General features: G+C 37.6%; 1 protein-coding gene and 2 long non-coding RNA genes across 3 annotated transcripts in view; 2 read left to right on the forward strand and 1 right to left on the reverse strand.

Annotated features, from left to right (window-relative positions):
• The window catches only part of LOC107553914 (EGF-like repeat and discoidin I-like domain-containing protein 3), a gene marked incomplete at its 3' end in the record, with an annotated part of 111,685 nt that overhangs the window by 76,040 nt on the left and 16,292 nt on the right, over positions 1–19,353 (reverse strand). The window lies entirely within an intron of this gene.
• On the forward strand, positions 5,614–7,736 carry LOC107553922 (uncharacterized). The gene is made up of 4 exons (XR_001605009.1): positions 5,614–5,888; positions 6,027–6,255; positions 6,588–6,677; positions 7,420–7,736. It is a non-coding gene; the product is annotated as an uncharacterized lncRNA (long non-coding RNA).
• LOC107553921 (uncharacterized) lies at positions 10,175–12,233 on the forward strand. Its single transcript, XR_001605008.1, has 4 exons — positions 10,175–10,385; positions 10,524–10,752; positions 11,085–11,174; positions 11,917–12,233. It is a non-coding gene; the product is annotated as an uncharacterized lncRNA (long non-coding RNA).

The raw sequence follows: 19,353 nt of genomic DNA on the forward strand, positions 1-19,353 counted from the left end.
AAAAAGAGACAAGGGCACTCCCCCCCCCCCCCCCCCAAATCTGTTTCTATTTATCTATTCCTTCCACCTGTCTCTATAAATCTTCCTTCTTTTCTCTATCTTCGTTTTTTTATGAAAAATATATTATTATTATTATTATTATTATTTAATTGTACTTTATTTTTTATAAAATATTATAAATATATTATTCCTTTAGTGCTTCACACTTTCAAACACTCCGGATGTAAATATTTATGTATGTACAGTATATGTACATGTATATTTGTATGTAGGTTTTTTTTTTCTGGTGCTACCTGTCTGCTTGTTTACTTGTTTCCTCCTGTATTATGTATTACTTCCTCTTTTCTTTTTGTAAGCTAGCATAATTGCATTCTCCAGGTATATACCTGTTTTTTTGTTTTCCTTGTTTATCTGTCTGTATTGCTTTGTTTGCTTAATTAAAACTGAAATTGTCTGACTTTTTCTCAATATATGCTCCATTTACTCATTCCATTAATAGGACAGCAAAAAGAAACATGTCTTCCATGGTTTTGGTTTTTCATGTCAGTTACTATCCACATCTGAGTCTAGTCAAAATCTGGGTAACACTCACAAATGTAGGCATTAATACTCAGTGAGCCAAGCACCTCTATTCTTCACAAAGGGTTCGGTTTGAAAAGAGGCTTTAGAGTGGAAAAGAGGCTTAGGTAACATTCAACACCTAAAAGTAGCTTATTTGGATGCTAGGGAATCAGTCTGAGTGCTGTCTGACTTACTAGTGACTCAAAAGCAAGAACAGAACCACCTGCCTCAGAAAACGCAGACTTTATTACGCCGTAGAGGCATTAATTTAAATGACATGCAAATTGCAAACACCCACATTCTCATCACAGCACTGAGAAAAGCCTGTGTAAATTCACATGTGCTGAATATAACCTATTTGCTGCCTAAAATTCTCATTTCAAAGAGTTTTAAATGGTGAGAAACTAGGGCACGATTCAAAACTATCCTGTGGGAAACATGCAGTCAGTTATGTTGCGGGCAGTGGTTTTTTTTTATAGGACATACTTCTTCCACAGACTCACAGCTCTGCACAGCACATAAACCATATAGAGGTTAAAGTGAAACTGTGCGGGTTAGCAGTCATTTAATGATGGACGCATTGTTCAGCAGAGTGAGCCAGTGTGACCATGGTCGTACCCAGGCTTTGAAAATTAGTGAGGAAAATTAATGAGAATTGGTTGGGGGGATGATGGGGGTTGGTGTTAAAGAATTGTGTTATAATAACCCCTACAAATACAACTCATTATATACACTATAAACACTTTAAAGGAGACAGACGATGTAGATGCTTGTGAAAGATGTTTTCTCTGTTTTGGAGGGATGATCATTTTTAAATCATACCCTATTTACTGCATCAAAATTAGTTAATACTTTACTATATTTAAGGGTGGATAATGTTATCAGTTCTTTATTGCAACAATACATAACTACAATAACTTTGTCTAGTGCTCTTATGAAAGTTTATAGCATGATTTGTGAAAATTTAACTATACTGAATGACATAGCATAGGCTTCTTAGTTTTTGTGTACTTAATTTTATTCTGTAACCTACTTGTTCTACAGATCTGTGTGTACTAGTGTTAAATGCTACTGTTCTTGACAGGGTTGATAAAGTTTATGTCAGATAATATCATGATAATTTTTGCGTTTCCTTTACCGAATGTCGTATCCTGTCAGCAAAAACCTGGCCATGGGCCTTTTTGATTGCTTTCAGTTTAAGTGCCGGCAATGCAGTGTTGCCAGCTATTGATACTAAAACAAACAAAAAACTAAAAATAAATAAAAATAAACCGAAATGATCTCCAATCTTTTGCAAATAAGATAAGATAAAGATATCACTGTCTCTAAACTGCAACTTCCTACTTTATTAACTTTCTATAGTGTTAAATTAAGTGGTAAAGACAAGTCCAAAAACGCTTATAATAGTTGGATCTGGCAACACGGAGGCTGCGCCCGTGCCCTCACTCACAACTCTCTCAAGCCAGCAAATTAGTCATTCAAATTTGCTGTTAAACAAGTTTTATTTTTGAACATGAAAAATGTACCGAGGTCCGGACCTCGGTGGCCTCATAGCTGGTTAAGGGCCTGAGTGTGACCAACTGTGTTTCCTGCATGTGCATTTGAATATTGAACATTTTGTTGCTGAATTGGGGTTGTGGGATTGACCTTTTTGCTTTTGCAGTAAAAATGCAAAGCATGCTGAACAGTTTTAAATTGAATGGCTTATTGCTGAAGAAATTTGGTCAAAACATATTAACAAATTGAACACATTTACCACAACAGTACAAGTTTCAGTAAAGCATTCTTAAATTTGTTGCAAATAGATCAGCTGAAAATTAGTTTTCTTCCTATTAAAAACAACTCAGCGAAACACAAAAGACAGTCTGAAGAATCAAAACAATAACATTGGACCCCATTGACTTTGACTGAATGGACAAAAATAGCATTTCAAAATATCTTCTTTTGTGCTCCACAGAAGAAAGTAAGTCATGTAGATTTGGAACAATGTTTAAGTGATGACAGAATTACTTTAGAAAATTTGAAAAAAATAATTTAACCATCTATAAACGTAAGTATTTTGTAGTAAGTAAATAAATATGTACTGTTGTAATAACATGTAGATAAGTCATATTGAGTAGGCCGTTAAGTAAAACAGCTTATAATACAGCACTTTGTATTACTTGATATTAATTGTTTGGTCGGGGCATTTTTGCGATAGTGATAATGCATGCAGACACTTTCGCATAATTTTCTTTAATATGACAATGTATTTTGGTTAATTAATACAGTACTTAACACACATCTATTGATAAAAGCAACGTCACCTGATGATTACTCCAAATAGCAGGTAGTTTTGAAACAAACATCACACAAATCTCAGTAAGTTCACAAATAAATATTATGTCAAAATGTAATGTAAAGAGTCCAGAGAAATGCCTTTAAATTTCCTGAATGCCAAACATAAAAGAAAGACAACAGAATGTGCATTCTGATGGCACTTAAATCATCATGAAGTCAGTAGAGCTTGATTTGTTCTCATCAAAGAAGCATGCAGCCATAATTCCCCTCTACCACTCTGCGTTGAGAGGTAGGGGCGGTGAAGAAGAAAAGAAAGCCTCTTGCTAATTGGATATAATGGCTGGGGCGAATTTGCTTCTGGTGGCCAAAAAGACAGAGGATAAACACACACACAGCAAGACATTTGCGCTAGAGGCAACTGCTGTTATAACAAGCCGACACCAGGAGATAATGAGCTCAAAGAGTGGAGACTAAACAAGAAAACTCGAGAAGAGGAAAAAAAGAGCAAGATGCAAATTACCAAAGTGAGAGGCATAGCAGGTAAGAAAGGCAAGACATTTAGCCCTGAAAACTCAGTCGCTGTCAGGAGAGCTGATCCCATCGAGAGAAGCCAGAGCGAGAGTCTTTGAAGACCTGAGGGCCCATCCTTTCGATGGGAGATGGGGTCTCCCATCTGTGAATTTGTATGCGTCAACAAGAACAGTGACTGAACTCAAAACAAGGAGATGAAACATGATTTGAGTATGTGATGGCTTGATGAACAAAGATTAAAGAGCACAACGTTAAGGGCCTGCAAAGATGTCATTCACTCCCACATTATGACCTTGACCGGCATTCGTTTATGCGAGGTGGGTGGGCTCATCCCCAACCAATGGAGTTCAAATACAAAGAGCTGCTCCACTATGAAAATCCACATCTGAAGATACGATTTGGTACATTCCACTGGTCCCTTGAGGGTTCTTTCTCTTGTTTCTCCAAAGACACGGTGTGAGTAAACACGTCCATAAACCAACTGAATGAGTGCTTTAATCCACACAAGGGCCAGTCCATGCAGGGGCCTCTTCTAAAAATGGCAAAAAGTTGCAGACTGTCTGGAAAAAAGATTAAGACTATTAAAATTATGCTTCTCCATGTGAGATGCCTGTCCAAAAATGAGCTGTCTAAAGTTGCTGTCTGTATTCTGGCTGCATCTTCAAACTTTGAAATCAGTAAATAAGAAGGAAATTCTCATTTTGTAGTGTGTAGCATTTAAGTTTTCAAAATGATGAGAACGGGACCCGCTCTGCTGATGTGGAGATAATGAAAATAGTTTCTAAACAATTGGAAAGTCAACTTCAACTTCAGAGGAAAAGTGGAGAGTACAAAAAACAAATAACTAAAAATTGAGACCACTAGCTTGGAAAAGGGAACACTTCTCAAAGGGTAGAAGCAAACATATTTTGAAACTTTATTGAAATGTTTTATATATCCCATGAAACACAAGTTATGTCATTCTGAATACACTCCTACATCTGACAAGACAGACATCTGTAGTCATACTGAAGATTTGCAATGTCTCAACCAAAAGTCTACATCACTCCTCCCACATGCTCAAGGTGAAATACAACGTGGAATGAAATCTTTAGTCAAGTAGGTCGTCCTTGTCATAACTTTCTAAACTGTTAAGACTGCTAACTGTCAGTCCTGGTCTTTTGTTTGAAATGTCTGTTGAAATATCTCTGTCAGGCCCTATAATCCAACTCTGTTATGCTAAAACAGTGTACACAGCATCAACTCCAAGCAAAATAATAGAAACCCGTATGGGAACCTAAACATTTATCTTGTTTCTTCAAACTTTACTTTACGATATGAGGAAAACAACTGCTGTATACTCCGGTGACCGGTGAATTCGGCTCATAACGTTATCATAAACATAAATTAATGATGCATATGAATTAAATAAAATGCACATAAATAGTGCTATAGTGCAATATAACAAGATATAGGTAAATTTAGAGATTACAATTTGTGTATACACTGTCACAATTACCAGAGTACCCATTAGCTCCTCCAGAGGTCACTCCTTACAACGTCGTATCTCTCACTCATTTTGGTTTGATTTCTCCCACCTGTTGATCATTTACTGGTTTTAGTCATGGTCGAAGAGTCATTGGATGTTTTCTTGTTTATGATTGGGGTGCCTGGATGTTCTTGGTCCTCCCTTTGTGGTCTTTGGCTTATGTTCCTGTTTCTCTGTGTGGACTATTTGCCATTTTCCAGATTTGGAGCATCTGTCTTTTTTTGCCTTTTGTTAAAACTATGTGAATTTGGATTCTCTCTCTGCCTCCTCTCTTCGAACACACTACAGAACAACTCAAACAATGAATCCAGCTGCACAGTTAAAATGTCTCTGTCGATTTATCTTGTTTCTTCAAACTTTACTTTACGATATGAGGAAAACAACTGCTGTATACTCCGGTGACCGGTGAATTCGGCTCATAACGTTATCATAAACATAAATTAATGATGCATATGAATTAAATAAAATGCACATAAATAGTGCTATAGTGCAATATAACAAGATATAGGTAAATTTAGAGATTACAATTTGTGTATACACTGTCACAATTACCAGAGTACCCATTAGCTCCTCCAGAGGTCACTCCTTACAACGTCGTATCTCTCACTCATTTTGGTTTGATTTCTCCCACCTGTTGATCATTTACTGGTTTTAGTCATGGTCGAAGAGTCATTGGATGTTTTCTTGTTTATGATTGGGGTGCCTGGATGTTCTTGGTCCTCCCTTTGTGGTCTTTGGCTTATGTTCCTGTTTCTCTGTGTGAACTATTTGCCATTTTCCAGATTTGGAGCATCTGTCTTTTTTTGCCTTTTGTTAAAACTATGTGAATTTGGATTCTCTCTCTGCCTCGTCTCTTCGAACACACTACAGAACAACTCAAACAATGAATCCAGCTGCACAGTTAAAATGTCTCTGTCAAGGAGATAGATCAATCGAAGACTATGTTTAGGACTTTATTGGACTGGTGCATTCAACATCTTTTGACGAGGTATGTCTTATGATATTTTTTTGAGGGGGGCTATCTGAACCGCTCAGTTCCCTCATGCCATTGCATGATCTTAGTGGGACTTTAGAACAGATCTGGCATTGCAAGTGAATGGCTCTGCTTTTACTGTGGGAGTTGTAGAGGCGCAGTGCTCCCGCAGTAGCCTCCACCCCAGAGGCTCATCACAACAGGACCGTCACTCCACAGACTCGTCCCATCATGGCTGCCATTTCCGAGTCTCATCCCATCATGGTCACAACTCCAGAGTCCTTAGGCCTAATGACCGCCACGCCAACGTCCTTGGCTGTCATGGACGCCAAGTTAAAGTCTCCAGCCGTCATGGACACCACACCAGTGTTTTTTTAAAAAGGTATTAAAAAAATCTTATAGACCCCAATTTTTTTTAAATTCTAGTGCATTTTATTTACAATATTTATATCATATCTAAATTAGTAGCATTTCTGTGTACATCCCATATACAGTACTATCATTAAATTTGAATTATATCATATATCTGCATCATGTTGACCCTCCTGCTAACTACATATCAGTATCCACATTAAAAAAAACAACATTAACATTACTGTTTTGAAGTCATAGATCTCTATTTGATTTAATGATGCAGTATGTAATTGACAGTTAGTGGTTGAAATGGGTACTGCAGTCCAAATTCAAAATATTGTCCCCCCCTCTCCTTCTCAGATGCGATGCGACTCTCCAGCGAGTTGTCAGATTGAGGACATGCAACGGGAATTAGCGCAATTGAAAATGGAAGGTGACGAGCCTTATACTGTAAGTTGATCAGTTGATTTATCCTCGTTTTAATATGCCTCTGGTCTTTTTAGGTTGATGCCAAGGCTTTTCATGTTGGGTAGAATCTACAGTCTCTGACCCAGTTTGTTTGCTGGCTTCCATGATTGAGATGTGCTGTTTTCCGCTCTCTGGCAACCCGGGGTGTCGAAATACTACTGGTTAAACTGGCAGTGGGTGGATTCACACAGACCAAGACAAAAACAGGCATTCTGTCACAGAATGCACATTTTCAAAGTAGAACAGCTTTAGTGTTGTTTTTTGGAGAAACGGTTATGTGAACTTAGCATGTTTCCTAAATCTCTGCAAATGTATCATGGTGTTTTTAGGCTTTGTTACAATCAAAACATTACCTACTGTACGTCACCTTTAAGTCTCATTTACTTTCATATCTATGTTCAGCAGGCCCTGTCAAACAGTAACTTAAAACAAAGTTGACATTGTAAATATGGCAGTTATCAGCACAGCTACAAATGCAAGTCAAGTGCTCAGGCAAATTATACAAAAACTGCAAATACTGTACCAATACTGTCAGAGTGACAAATAAGAGTCATATACATCAGGTCACTAAGAGGGTTTGCTAAAGAGGAGTCAATTTATTTTTCACACATACACCAGGTAAAGCGAGTGGGAATCTTGCAAAAGGTTGCCTAAAGGTCTGTCTGAGTGGAACTGGTTGTCATGATAATGATTGAGATGATTAATGATTATGATTTCACCACAGAAAGCAAAGACTAGAGAAATGTCTGCACCTCCACCAGCCAGAACAATTCATTTGAGATGATAGAGGAAGTAGGTGAGCTGAAGCAGCCAGTTGCAGGGCCTGCACTTTCTGTTTTGTCCCACTTTACTTCAAGACACCATGTAATCACTTAAGAGCTGTTTTTGTCCTGTGTTCAAGTATTTCTTAATGAAAATTGAGGTTTTGAGGGGTAATTCAGAACAAAATGGATTCACCGAACAATTTCAATTGTCTCCCATATTTTCACTCACTGACGAAGGCAGGGAGATTTTTAGCACTACTGCAAAAATAATGAACAGCAAAGAAAGGGCAGTGGGTGTATAACTGATGCTTTATCTGTGTGTTTTAGCCCCAACTTTTTTACAGCTCAACTCACAAAGTTTCCCACAAGTTATTACAAATGTATGGTAACATGTGCTCTGAAAGAAATTAGTACTTTTATTTAGCAGGACACATTAAGTTGATCAAAAATGACAGTAAAGACAGTTATATTGTAATGTTCAAAATAGATCTATTTCAAATAGATGCTGCTCTTTTAAACTTTACTGTTTTCAACACTGATAGTAATGACAATTATTTCCTGAGCACCAAATCAGCATTTTCGAATTATTTCTGGATGGTCATGTGACACTGAAGACTGGAGTACTAGCAAAGACTAGAGAAATGTCTGCACCTCCACCAGCCAGAACAATTCATTTGAGATGATAGAGGAAGTAGGTGAGCTGAAGCAGCCAGTTGCAGGGCCTGCACTTTCTGTTTTGTCCCACTTTACTTCAAGACACCATGTAATCACTTAAAGACACCATGTAATCACTTAAGAGCTGTTTTTGTCCTGTGTTCAAGTATTTCTTAATGAAAATTGAGGTTTTGGAGGGGTAATTCAGAACAAAATGGATTCACCGAACAATTTCAATTGTCTCCCATATTTTCACTCACTGACGAAGGCAGGGAGATTTTTAGCACTACTGCAAAAATAATGAACAGCAAAGAAAGGGCAGTGGGTGTATAACTGATGCTTTATCTGTGTGTTTTAGCCCCAACTTTTTTACAGCTCAACTCACAAAGTTTCCCACAAGTTATTACAAATGTATGGTAACATGTGCTCTGAAAGAAATTAGTACTTTTATTTAGCAGGACACATTAAGTTGATCAAAAATGACAGTAAAGACATTTATATTGTAATGTTCAAAATAGATCTATTTCAAATAGATGCTGCTCTTTTAAACTTTACTGTTTTCAACACTGATAGTAATGACAATTATTTCCTGAGCACCAAATCAGCATTTTTGAATTATTTCTGGATGGTCATGTGACACTGAAGACTGGAGTAACGGCCACTGAAAATTAAACTTTGCCATCACAGGAGTAAAGTCAATTTTAAAATATATTCAAATAGAATATAATTTTAAATGGTAATAATATTTCACAATGTTACTGTTGTTACTGTATATTTGATCAAAGAAATGCAGCCTTGGTGAGTATGAGACATCTTTCAAAAAAAAAAAAATCTTCCCAATCCCAAACTTTTGAATGGTATAATCAAATGAATCGCTATCTGCTAGTTTGTTGCAGAAAGGCTCAATCTAGACGGCATCTGATTAGAAAAAATGTAAGTGCAGGACGAGTCGTTAATATTTTTTTGGGAAAATTATTACTGAAAAGAAATCTGCGACAGTGAATCTGATAAACATTTAGAAGTACAATCTCCCATATTTTCACTCACTGACGAAGGCAGGGAGATTTTTAGCACTACTGCAAAAATAATGAACAGCAAAGAAAGGGCAGTGGGTGTATAACTGATGCTTTATCTGTGTGTTTTAGCCCCAACTTTTTACAGCTCAACTCACAAAGTTTCCCACAAGTTATTACAAATTTATGGTAACATGTGCTCTGAAAGAAATTAGTACTTTTATTTAGCAGGACACATTAAGTTGATCAAAAATGACAGTAAAGACATTTATATTGTAATGTTCAAAATAGATCTATTTCAAATAGATGCTGCTCTTTTAAACTTTACTGTTTTCAACACTGATAGTAATGACAATTATTTCCTGAGCACCAAATCAGCATTTTTGAATTATTTCTGGATGGTCATGTGACACTGAAGACTGGAGTAACGGCCACTGAAAATTAAACTTTGCCATCACAGGAGTAAAGTCAATTTTAAAATATATTCAAATAGAATATAATTTTAAATGGTAATAATATTTCACAATGTTACTGTTGTTACTGTATATTTGATCAAAGAAATGCAGCCTTGGTGAGTATGAGACATCGTTCAAAAAAAAAAAAAATCTTCCCAATCCCAAACTTTTGAATGGTATAATCAAATGAATCGCTATCTGCTAGTTTGTTGCAGAAAGGCTCAATCTAGACGGCATCTGATTAGAAAAAATGTAAGTGCAGGACGAGTCGTTAATATTTTTTTTGGAAAATTATTACTGAAAAGAAATCTGCGACAGTGAATCTGATAAACATTTAGAAGTACACCAGAATATAGATCTCAGGAAGTGTCTCTCAGGACAGAAAAAAAAGCTGTAACACAAAGGCATAAAAGGAAAAACAGACCTCAATGACTTATGACTCCAGTGGCCTGTAGCATGAAGTCGGTTTCAGTTTTTACCCAGGTAAGTTCACGTTTAGTTTGAGCAAACTCTGAGTTTTCGGGCTCAAGAAGGTGTCCCTTTGTGGTCTTTGGCTTATGTTCCTGTTTCTCTGTGTGAACTATTTGCCATTTTCCAGATTTGGAGCATCTGTCTTTTTTTGCCTTTTGTTAAAACTATGTGAATTTGGATTCTCTCTCTGCCTCGTCTCTTCGAACACACTACAGAACAACTCAAACAATGAATCCAGCTGCACAGTTAAAATGTCTCTGTCAAGGAGATAGATCAATCGAAGACTATGTTTAGGACTTTATTGGACTGGTGCATTCAACATCTTTTGACGAGGTATGTCTTATGATATTTTTTTGAGGGGGGCTATCTGAACCGCTCAGTTCCCTCATGCCATTGCATGATCTTAGTGGGACTTTAGAACAGATCTGGCATTGCAAGTGAATGGCTCTGCTTTTACTGTGGGAGTTGTAGAGGCGCAGTGCTCCCGCAGTAGCCTCCACCCCAGAGGCTCATCACAACAGGACCGTCACTCCACAGACTCGTCCCATCATGGCTGCCATTTCCGAGTCTCGTCCCATCATGGTCACCACTCCAGAGTCCTTAGGCCTAATGACCGCCACGCCAACGTCCTTGGCTGTCATGGACGCCAAGTTAAAGTCTCCAGCCGTCATGGACACCACACCAGTGTTTTTTTAAAAAGGTATTAAAAAAATCTTATAGACCCCAATTTTTTTTAAATTCTAGTGCATTTTATTTACAATATTTATATCATATCTAAATTAGTAGCATTTCTGTGTACATCCCATATACAGTACTATCATTAAATTTGAATTATATCATATATCTGCATCATGTTGACCCTCCTGCTAACTACATATCAGTATCCACATTAAAAAAAACAACATTAACATTACTGTTTTGAAGTCATAGATCTCTATTTGATTTAATGATGCAGTATGTAATTGACAGTTAGTGGTTGAAATGGGTACTGCAGTCCAAATTCAAAATATTGTCCCCCCCTCTCCTTCTCAGATGCGATGCGACTCTCCAGCGAGTTGTCAGATTGAGGACATGCAACGGGAATTAGCGCAATTGAAAATGGAAGGTGACGAGCCTTATACTGTAAGTTGATCAGTTGATTTATCCTCGTTTTAATATGCCTCTGGTCTTTTTAGGTTGATGCCAAGGCTTTTCATGTTGGGTAGAATCTACAGTCTCTGACCCAGTTTGTTTGCTGGCTTCCATGATTGAGATGTGCTGTTTTCCGCTCTCTGGCAACCCGGGGTGTCGAAATACTACTGGTTAAACTGGCAGTGGGTGGATTCACACAGACCAAGACAAAAACAGGCATTCTGTCACAGAATGCACATTTTCAAAGTAGAACAGCTTTAGTGTTGTTTTTTGGAGAAACGGTTATGTGAACTTAGCATGTTTCCTAAATCTCTGCAAATGTATCATGGTGTTTTTAGGCTTTGTTACAATCAAAACATTACCTACTGTACGTCACCTTTAAGTCTCATTTACTTTCATATCTATGTTCAGCAGGCCCTGTCAAACAGTAACTTAAAACAAAGTTGACATTGTAAATATGGCAGTTATCAGCACAGCTACAAATGCAAGTCAAGTGCTCAGGCAAATTATACAAAAACTGCAAATACTGTACCAATACTGTCAGAGTGACAAATAAGAGTCATATACATCAGGTCACTAAGAGGGTTTGCTAAAGAGGAGTCAATTTATTTTTCACACATACACCAGGTAAAGCGAGTGGGAATCTTGCAAAAGGTTGCCTAAAGGTCTGTCTGAGTGGAACTGGTTGTCATGATAATGATTGAGATGATTAATGATTATGATTTCACCACAGAAAGCAAAGACTAGAGAAATGTCTGCACCTCCACCAGCCAGAACAATTCATTTGAGATGATAGAGGAAGTAGGTGAGCTGAAGCAGCCAGTTGCAGGGCCTGCACTTTCTGTTTTGTCCCACTTTACTTCAAGACACCATGTAATCACTTAAGAGCTGTTTTTGTCCTGTGTTCAAGTATTTCTTAATGAAAATTGAGGTTTTGAGGGGTAATTCAGAACAAAATGGATTCACCGAACAATTTCAATTGTCTCCCATATTTTCACTCACTGACGAAGGCAGGGAGATTTTTAGCACTACTGCAAAAATAATGAACAGCAAAGAAAGGGCAGTGGGTGTATAACTGATGCTTTATCTGTGTGTTTTAGCCCCAACTTTTTTACAGCTCAACTCACAAAGTTTCCCACAAGTTATTACAAATGTATGGTAACATGTGCTCTGAAAGAAATTAGTACTTTTATTTAGCAGGACACATTAAGTTGATCAAAAATGACAGTAAAGACATTTATATTGTAATGTTCAAAATAGATCTATTTCAAATAGATGCTGCTCTTTTAAACTTTACTGTTTTCAACACTGATAGTAATGACAATTATTTCCTGAGCACCAAATCAGCATTTTTGAATTATTTCTGGATGGTCATGTGACACTGAAGACTGGAGTAACGGCCACTGAAAATTAAACTTTGCCATCACAGGAGTAAAGTCAATTTTAAAATATATTCAAATAGAATATAATTTTAAATGGTAATAATATTTCACAATGTTACTGTTGTTACTGTATATTTGATCAAAGAAATGCAGCCTTGGTGAGTATGAGACATCTTTCAAAAAAAAAAAAATCTTCCCAATCCCAAACTTTTGAATGGTATAATCAAATGAATCGCTATCTGCTAGTTTGTTGCAGAAAGGCTCAATCTAGACGGCATCTGATTAGAAAAAATGTAAGTGCAGGACGAGTCGTTAATATTTTTTTGGGAAAATTATTACTGAAAAGAAATCTGCGACAGTGAATCTGATAAACATTTAGAAGTACAACAGAATATAGATCTCAGGAAGTGTCTCTCAGGACAGAAAAAAAAGCTGTAACACAAAGGCATAAAAGGAAAAACAGACCTCAATGACTTATGACTCCAGTGGCCTGTAGCATGAAGTCGGTTTCAGTTTTTACCCAGGTAAGTTCACGTTTAGTTTGAGCAAACTCTGAGTTTTCGGGCTCAAGAAGGTGGGTTGGTTTTTAGCGGGTTTCGTCACTGTGGTAACTTGCGCTACACGGCTACCCTGCTCCGGAGCAAGTTTTATTCTGGGTTAGAGATCACAAACCCAAACTGGACCAATCAGCTGTGAGCAAAGTGACATTTATCTGATGCAATGAAGCCACTCCCCCGTATCTCTCACTCCAAATTAAAGCAGTTTACAGTCAAAGGATTTTAGAGACAAAATTGCCAGACATTTGCAGCTACTTATTTAATACATTTATATTATATTAAAGGCACAATATGTAATTTTTACCGTTAGAGGGTGCGTATTCAAAAGAAACAAAGGCGTAGTTTGATGACGCCGTGACTGAGTGTGGAATCATGGGAGTTATCGTCTTCATCCCCACAGCCGATGCAATCTGATGGAACTCGATCAGAAATCATTTTCATGGATGAGCTAATGATTTATTAACGTAGTAGAACGACGCAGGGTGAGGCTGAAAGCCATTGAAGTGAAACAAGGTTTTTATTATGCCACAGTCGACCGCTTCCGCTCCTTCCGGTCGTGTGTATGTGGGGGAAAAAAGCAGCGCTGTTTTATCACACTAGATACTTTGAAAGTTCTGTTATAATGCTACTCTGTGCAGTCGTCACCCGTCTAATAACATAGAGTTTGAACCAGAGTTTGTGATTAACTCTGGAGCGCATGCACCTGAACGTGTGACACGTGCAACAAACAGCCAATCACAGGGAATGTGTGGAGAGCACCAGCAAAGCGTCATTTGGATTCACTTCTCACGAGAGTCAGTGCAATTCACATTTCTACTGAAGATTAAGAGATGTCGTTATTAAAAATTGTATAAATTTAAATGCATTTACAAGGCAGGAATAAACACTTCTGCTGCAGAAAAAGCTTGGCAGCAGAAAGAAAATATATGTCTATGCATTTAAAAAATTGGATATATTAAAATTTTTTGCATCTGAACTCTTCATATATATATATATATATATATATATATATATGATACGTTTTAATATATCCAATTTTAATATATCCAATTTTTTAAATGCATAGACATATATTTTCTTTCTGCTGCCAAGCTTTTTCTGCAGCAGAAGTGTTTATTCCTGCCTTGTAAATGCATTTAAATTTATACAATTTTTAATAACGACATCTCTTAATCTTCAGTAGAAATGTGAATTGCACTGACTCTCGTGAGAAGTGAATCCAAATGACGCTTTGCTGGTGCTCTCCACACATTCCCTGTGATTGGCTGTTTGTTGCACGTGTCACACGTTCAGGTGCATGCGCTCCAGAGTTAATCACAAACTCTGGTTCAAACTCTGAGTTGGGAGAGAAGGTTTATATCGAGCTTTGTGAGTCCAGTGAACCTGATCTTAACCAGGTTGGCTTTATCGGGTTTTGTCAACTCAAAACTTACTCTGCAACTCTGAGTTTGTTCATCTCGCTTCGTGCTACAGGCCACGGTTTGTCCTCTTTTGTTTACAGCCTGCTGTTGAATTAGTCACGGGAGGAGAGACCAGCACCAGGCTCAAGTAAATTACATGTGTAATGTCAATAAAGAAACACGAGGGAATAAAAGCAAAGTAAAAGGCAACATGAACCGCAGGTGAAAGAACATGGAAGTCCACAGATTCTGCAACACATTAGAAAGCAGAGAAAAAGAGGTTCAAAAGATGATGTGAATTTGAAAAGGGTGGGTGTTAAAACATAAATTATTAATGTGCTTGTCTTAACTCGCACAGCTTTCAGAGCTCTTGTGTGGCTCGTATATTTCTTCTCGAAAAAGTATAACCTGTTCAACTAGGTCACACATCAATAAGAACTACTTCAGCATCCCCCCACCTCATCCCATAAATCCTTTTTGGCCGAGTCCGTAAGGGCCGCCTGTCACAGATTTAGCTTTTGATGATGCTCTTCCTTCCTATGCCGGACGGTATGCCAAGCTGATCAATGTCACAGATGCGGCGAAAACTCCCGCCAACTCTTCCCCTCTCTCAACCACCCACTGCATCGACCACGGGTCAGTACCAGCAGGCACTGCTACTGTGAAAAACTGGTTAGCAGATGAGGCCTCGTCCATTTCACAGTTTGTGCAAAACAGCAGTGTAACTTCTGAGCTGAAACATGTGCAAGCTTTTAAAGACGCCCTGCTTTGTTGATGTTATGGGGAGTGTGCTTGGAAATCATAGGGCAGGGAAATGTGGATCCTAATGGTGGGCTGCCATGAGTGCAACCGCTCGCATGGTTTCAATCAATGAGCGAGGCGGAGATCAAACGACGCCACTCACTCAAAGCACATGGATCCACACAAACACAAACACTCACACTCACACAGTCAGAGATTTGTCACCAGCTGAAGATGACAGATTTGTGCTTTATGAGTCCCTATGTTCTTATTAAAGCTGTATCAACACATGTTTCAGTACCTTGAGGACTGGAGAAAACTAATATTGCAGCCAGGTGGCAACACAGAACATGCTTTTGAATAATTCAGAACTTTCAGAGAAAATAACTATTTCATATCTTTGAATACCTCATTTGGCTATGGATTTAGTCTGCTCGTCCAAACAAACTGAAATTAAAAGTTGGATTATATTACAGAGTTTAATAAGGATCACTTGCTCTTAAAAGCTCAATAAATGTATGCACATACTATAAAAGACTGCATGGAAACAATTTGTTAATGAGCCTAAAGGTTGGACAAAGCCAATATTATGTTTTATGTCTACATAATTTTCCTATGAATCCTCGGACATGACGTCTGGAAATAATTGGATATTGTGGCCATGAATAATTCACTCTCATGACTTTTACATTTTCAACTTTATTAAAATTATGTCCAGTTATTTCACTTTAATTGTATAGAAAAGGACCTATACATTGCCATTAGAGTAAAATTACTGAACCTAAACAGAGGAGCCTGCTCAAAATCCTCATTTTAGATGAAAATATCAGACGGCACTTAGAGGCTTTTTGCATCTGAACTCTTCATATATATATATATATATATATATATATATATGATACGTTTTAATATATCCAATTTTAATATATCCAATTTTTTAAATGCATAGACATATATTTTCTTTCTGCTGCCAAGCTTTTTCTGCAGCAGAAGTGTTTATTCCTGCCTTGTAAATGCATTTAAATTTATACAATTTTTAATAACGACATCTCTTAATCTTCAGTAGAAATGTGAATTGCACTGACTCTCGTGAGAAGTGAATCCAAATGATGCTTTGCTGGTGCTCTCCACACATTCCCTGTGATTGGCTGTTTGCTGCACGTGTCACACGTTCAGGTGCATGCGCTCCAGAGTTAATCACAAACTCTGGTTCAAACTCTGAGTTGGGAGAGAAGGTTTATATCGAGCTTTGTGAGTCCAGTGAACCTGATCTTAACCAGGTTGGCTTTATCGGGTTTTGTCAACTCAAAACTTACTCTGCAACTCTGAGTTTGTTCATCTCGCTTCGTGCTACAGGCCACGGTTTGTCCTCTTTTGTTTACAGCCTGCTGTTGAATTAGTCACGGGAGGAGAGACCAGCACCAGGCTCAAGTAAATTACATGTGTAATGTCAATAAAGAAACACGAGGGAATAAAAGCAAAGTAAAAGGCAACATGAACCGCAGGTGAAAGAACATGGAAGTCCACAGATTCTGCAACACATTAGAAAGCAGAGAAAAAGAGGTTCAAAAGATGATGTGAATTTGAAAAGGGTGGGTGTTAAAACATAAATTATTAATGTGCTTGTCTTAACTCGCACAGCTTTCAGAGCTCTTGTGTGGCTCGTATATTTCTTCTCGAAAAAGGATAACCTGTTCAACTAGGTCACACATCCATAAGAACTACTTCAGCATCCCCCCACCTCATCCCATAAATCCTTTTTGGCCGAGTCCGTAAGGGCCGCCTGTCACAGATTTAGCTTTTGATGATGCTCTTCCTTCCTATGCCGGACGGTATGCCAAGCTGATCAATGTCACAGATGCGGCGAAAACTCCCGCCAACTCTTCCCCTCTCTCAACCACCCACTGCATTGACCACGGGTCAGTACCAGCAGGCACTGCTACTGTGAAAAACTGGTTAGCAGATGAGGCCTCGTCCATTTCACAGTTTGTGCAAAACAGCAGTGTAACTTCTGAGCTGAAACATGTGCAAGCTTTTAAAGACGCCCTGCTTTGTTGATGTTATGGGGAGTGTGCTTGGAAATCATAGGGCAGGGAAATGTGGATCCTAATGGTGGGCTGCCATGAGTGCAACCGCTCGCATGGTTTCAATCAATGAGCGAGGCGGAGATCAAACGACGCCACTCACTCAAAGCACATGGATCCACACAAACACAAACACTCACACTCACACAGTCAGAGATTTGTCACCAGCTGAAGATGACAGATTTGTGCTTTATGAGTCCCTATGTTCTTATTAAAGCTGTATCAACACATGTTTCAGTACCTTGAGGACTGGAGAAAACTCATATTGCAGCCAGGTGGCAACACAGAACATGCTTTTGAATAATTCAGAACTTTCAGAGAAAATAACTATTTCATATCTTTGAATACCTCATTTGGCTATGGATTTAGTCTGCTCGTCCAAATAAACTGAAATTAAAAGTTGGATTATATTACAGAGTTTAATAAGGATCACTTGCTCTTAAAAGCTCAATAAATGTATGCACAAACTATAAAAGACTGCATGGAAACAATTTGTTAATGAGCCTAAAGGTTGGACAAAGCCAATATTATGTTTTATGTCTACATAATTTTCCTATGAATCCTCGGACATGACGTCTGGAAATAATTGGATATTGTGGCCATGAATAATTCACTCTCATGACTTTTACATTTTCAACTTTATTAAAATTGTGATTATTTCACAATATTACTGTTTTACTGTATTTTGATAAAAAAAATACAGCTTTGGTAAGCATAAGAGACTTCTTTCAAAAACATCTCTAAATCTTACCAACTTTGTTCCCTTTTGAACAATAATTCTGACATGATTTGAATGCATCAGAAAAAAAGTTATCACGACCAAAAATTATTAATTTGTGACAAGGTTTTATTAATTTGTTCCCTTGTTTCAGGTAAATCATGGACATTATTGTACATTAAAAAAAGTTGTGGAAACTAATTAATTCATGGCCACAATATCTTTATTTTTTATGTTTTTTATGTCATGTCATGTTCGGGGCTTTGTATTTTCCAAAGAGATGTTGTACACTCTTGGGAAAACTCACGAAGAATGAATTACAGAAAAAAAGCATAATTTATGTGCACATGCTGTCTGTCTCGTTTTAGAATCTGACGTGCCAACAATGCGCCTGAACACACCTCGTTTTCAGACCAGCATGCCCATGGGCGCATAAATGGGCGAAAATGCATTAAGGTTAGGGTAAGGTTAGGGACAGGTTTGGTGGCATGGGTAGGTTTAAGGGTGGGTTAATGTGTAAGGGATGGGTCAACAGTGTAATTATAAATGTAATTACATAAATTAATTACAGATGTAATTACATGCAGGTATTTTTAAAATATAAGTACAATGTAAAAACATGTATGTACACAATAAGTGCATCGTACCAAATTATTAATTTAAATGTAAGTACATAGTTGTTAAGGCCACTTAATATAAAGTGGGTCCAAATTAACAAATGAGAAAATATTGTTCTAGGCACCTGCTTTATAAACCACTGCTATCCCATTAGGGACCTTGTTCAGCACACACACATTCAATTATTTCTCTGTTTTGTGTATGGACGTTCTTTAGTTTGAATTTCACAAAGCTAGCATTTTCCAGCACTTCCAGTCTGACTCTTTCACACAAAACCATCACTGGAAAGAAGCTATCGGGCCCACTTATTCATTCGAATCCATCAACCCACTCACCCACACAAACACATAAACTCATATATGAAGAATATCTGGTGTGGTTAACGATTAGCTAACATCTGAATGTACCGCCATGCATTGTAGGTTATTTCATCAGTAACAATTTGGCCACTTCTATGCTTAAGTTATCTTAACAATACACCATCATTACATATTTTAGAATCAGAGCACTAAATTCCTTGCTGAATTCTTCTGCAATCGTATACTAAAAAAAAAAAAACATTCAACAACAGAGAGAACCTTCTAAGAAATATATTGTCTCCAGTTAATAAGAAAACCTGATAAACAATGTTCAAAATATACAATTCACTGGTACAATCCACCAGATCATT

This window comes from Sinocyclocheilus grahami, unplaced genomic scaffold (genome assembly GCF_001515645.1).
Source record: "Sinocyclocheilus grahami isolate Dianchi unplaced genomic scaffold, SAMN03320097.WGS_v1.1 scaffold486.1, whole genome shotgun sequence".
Taxonomy (NCBI): Eukaryota; Metazoa; Chordata; class Actinopteri; order Cypriniformes; family Cyprinidae; genus Sinocyclocheilus; species Sinocyclocheilus grahami.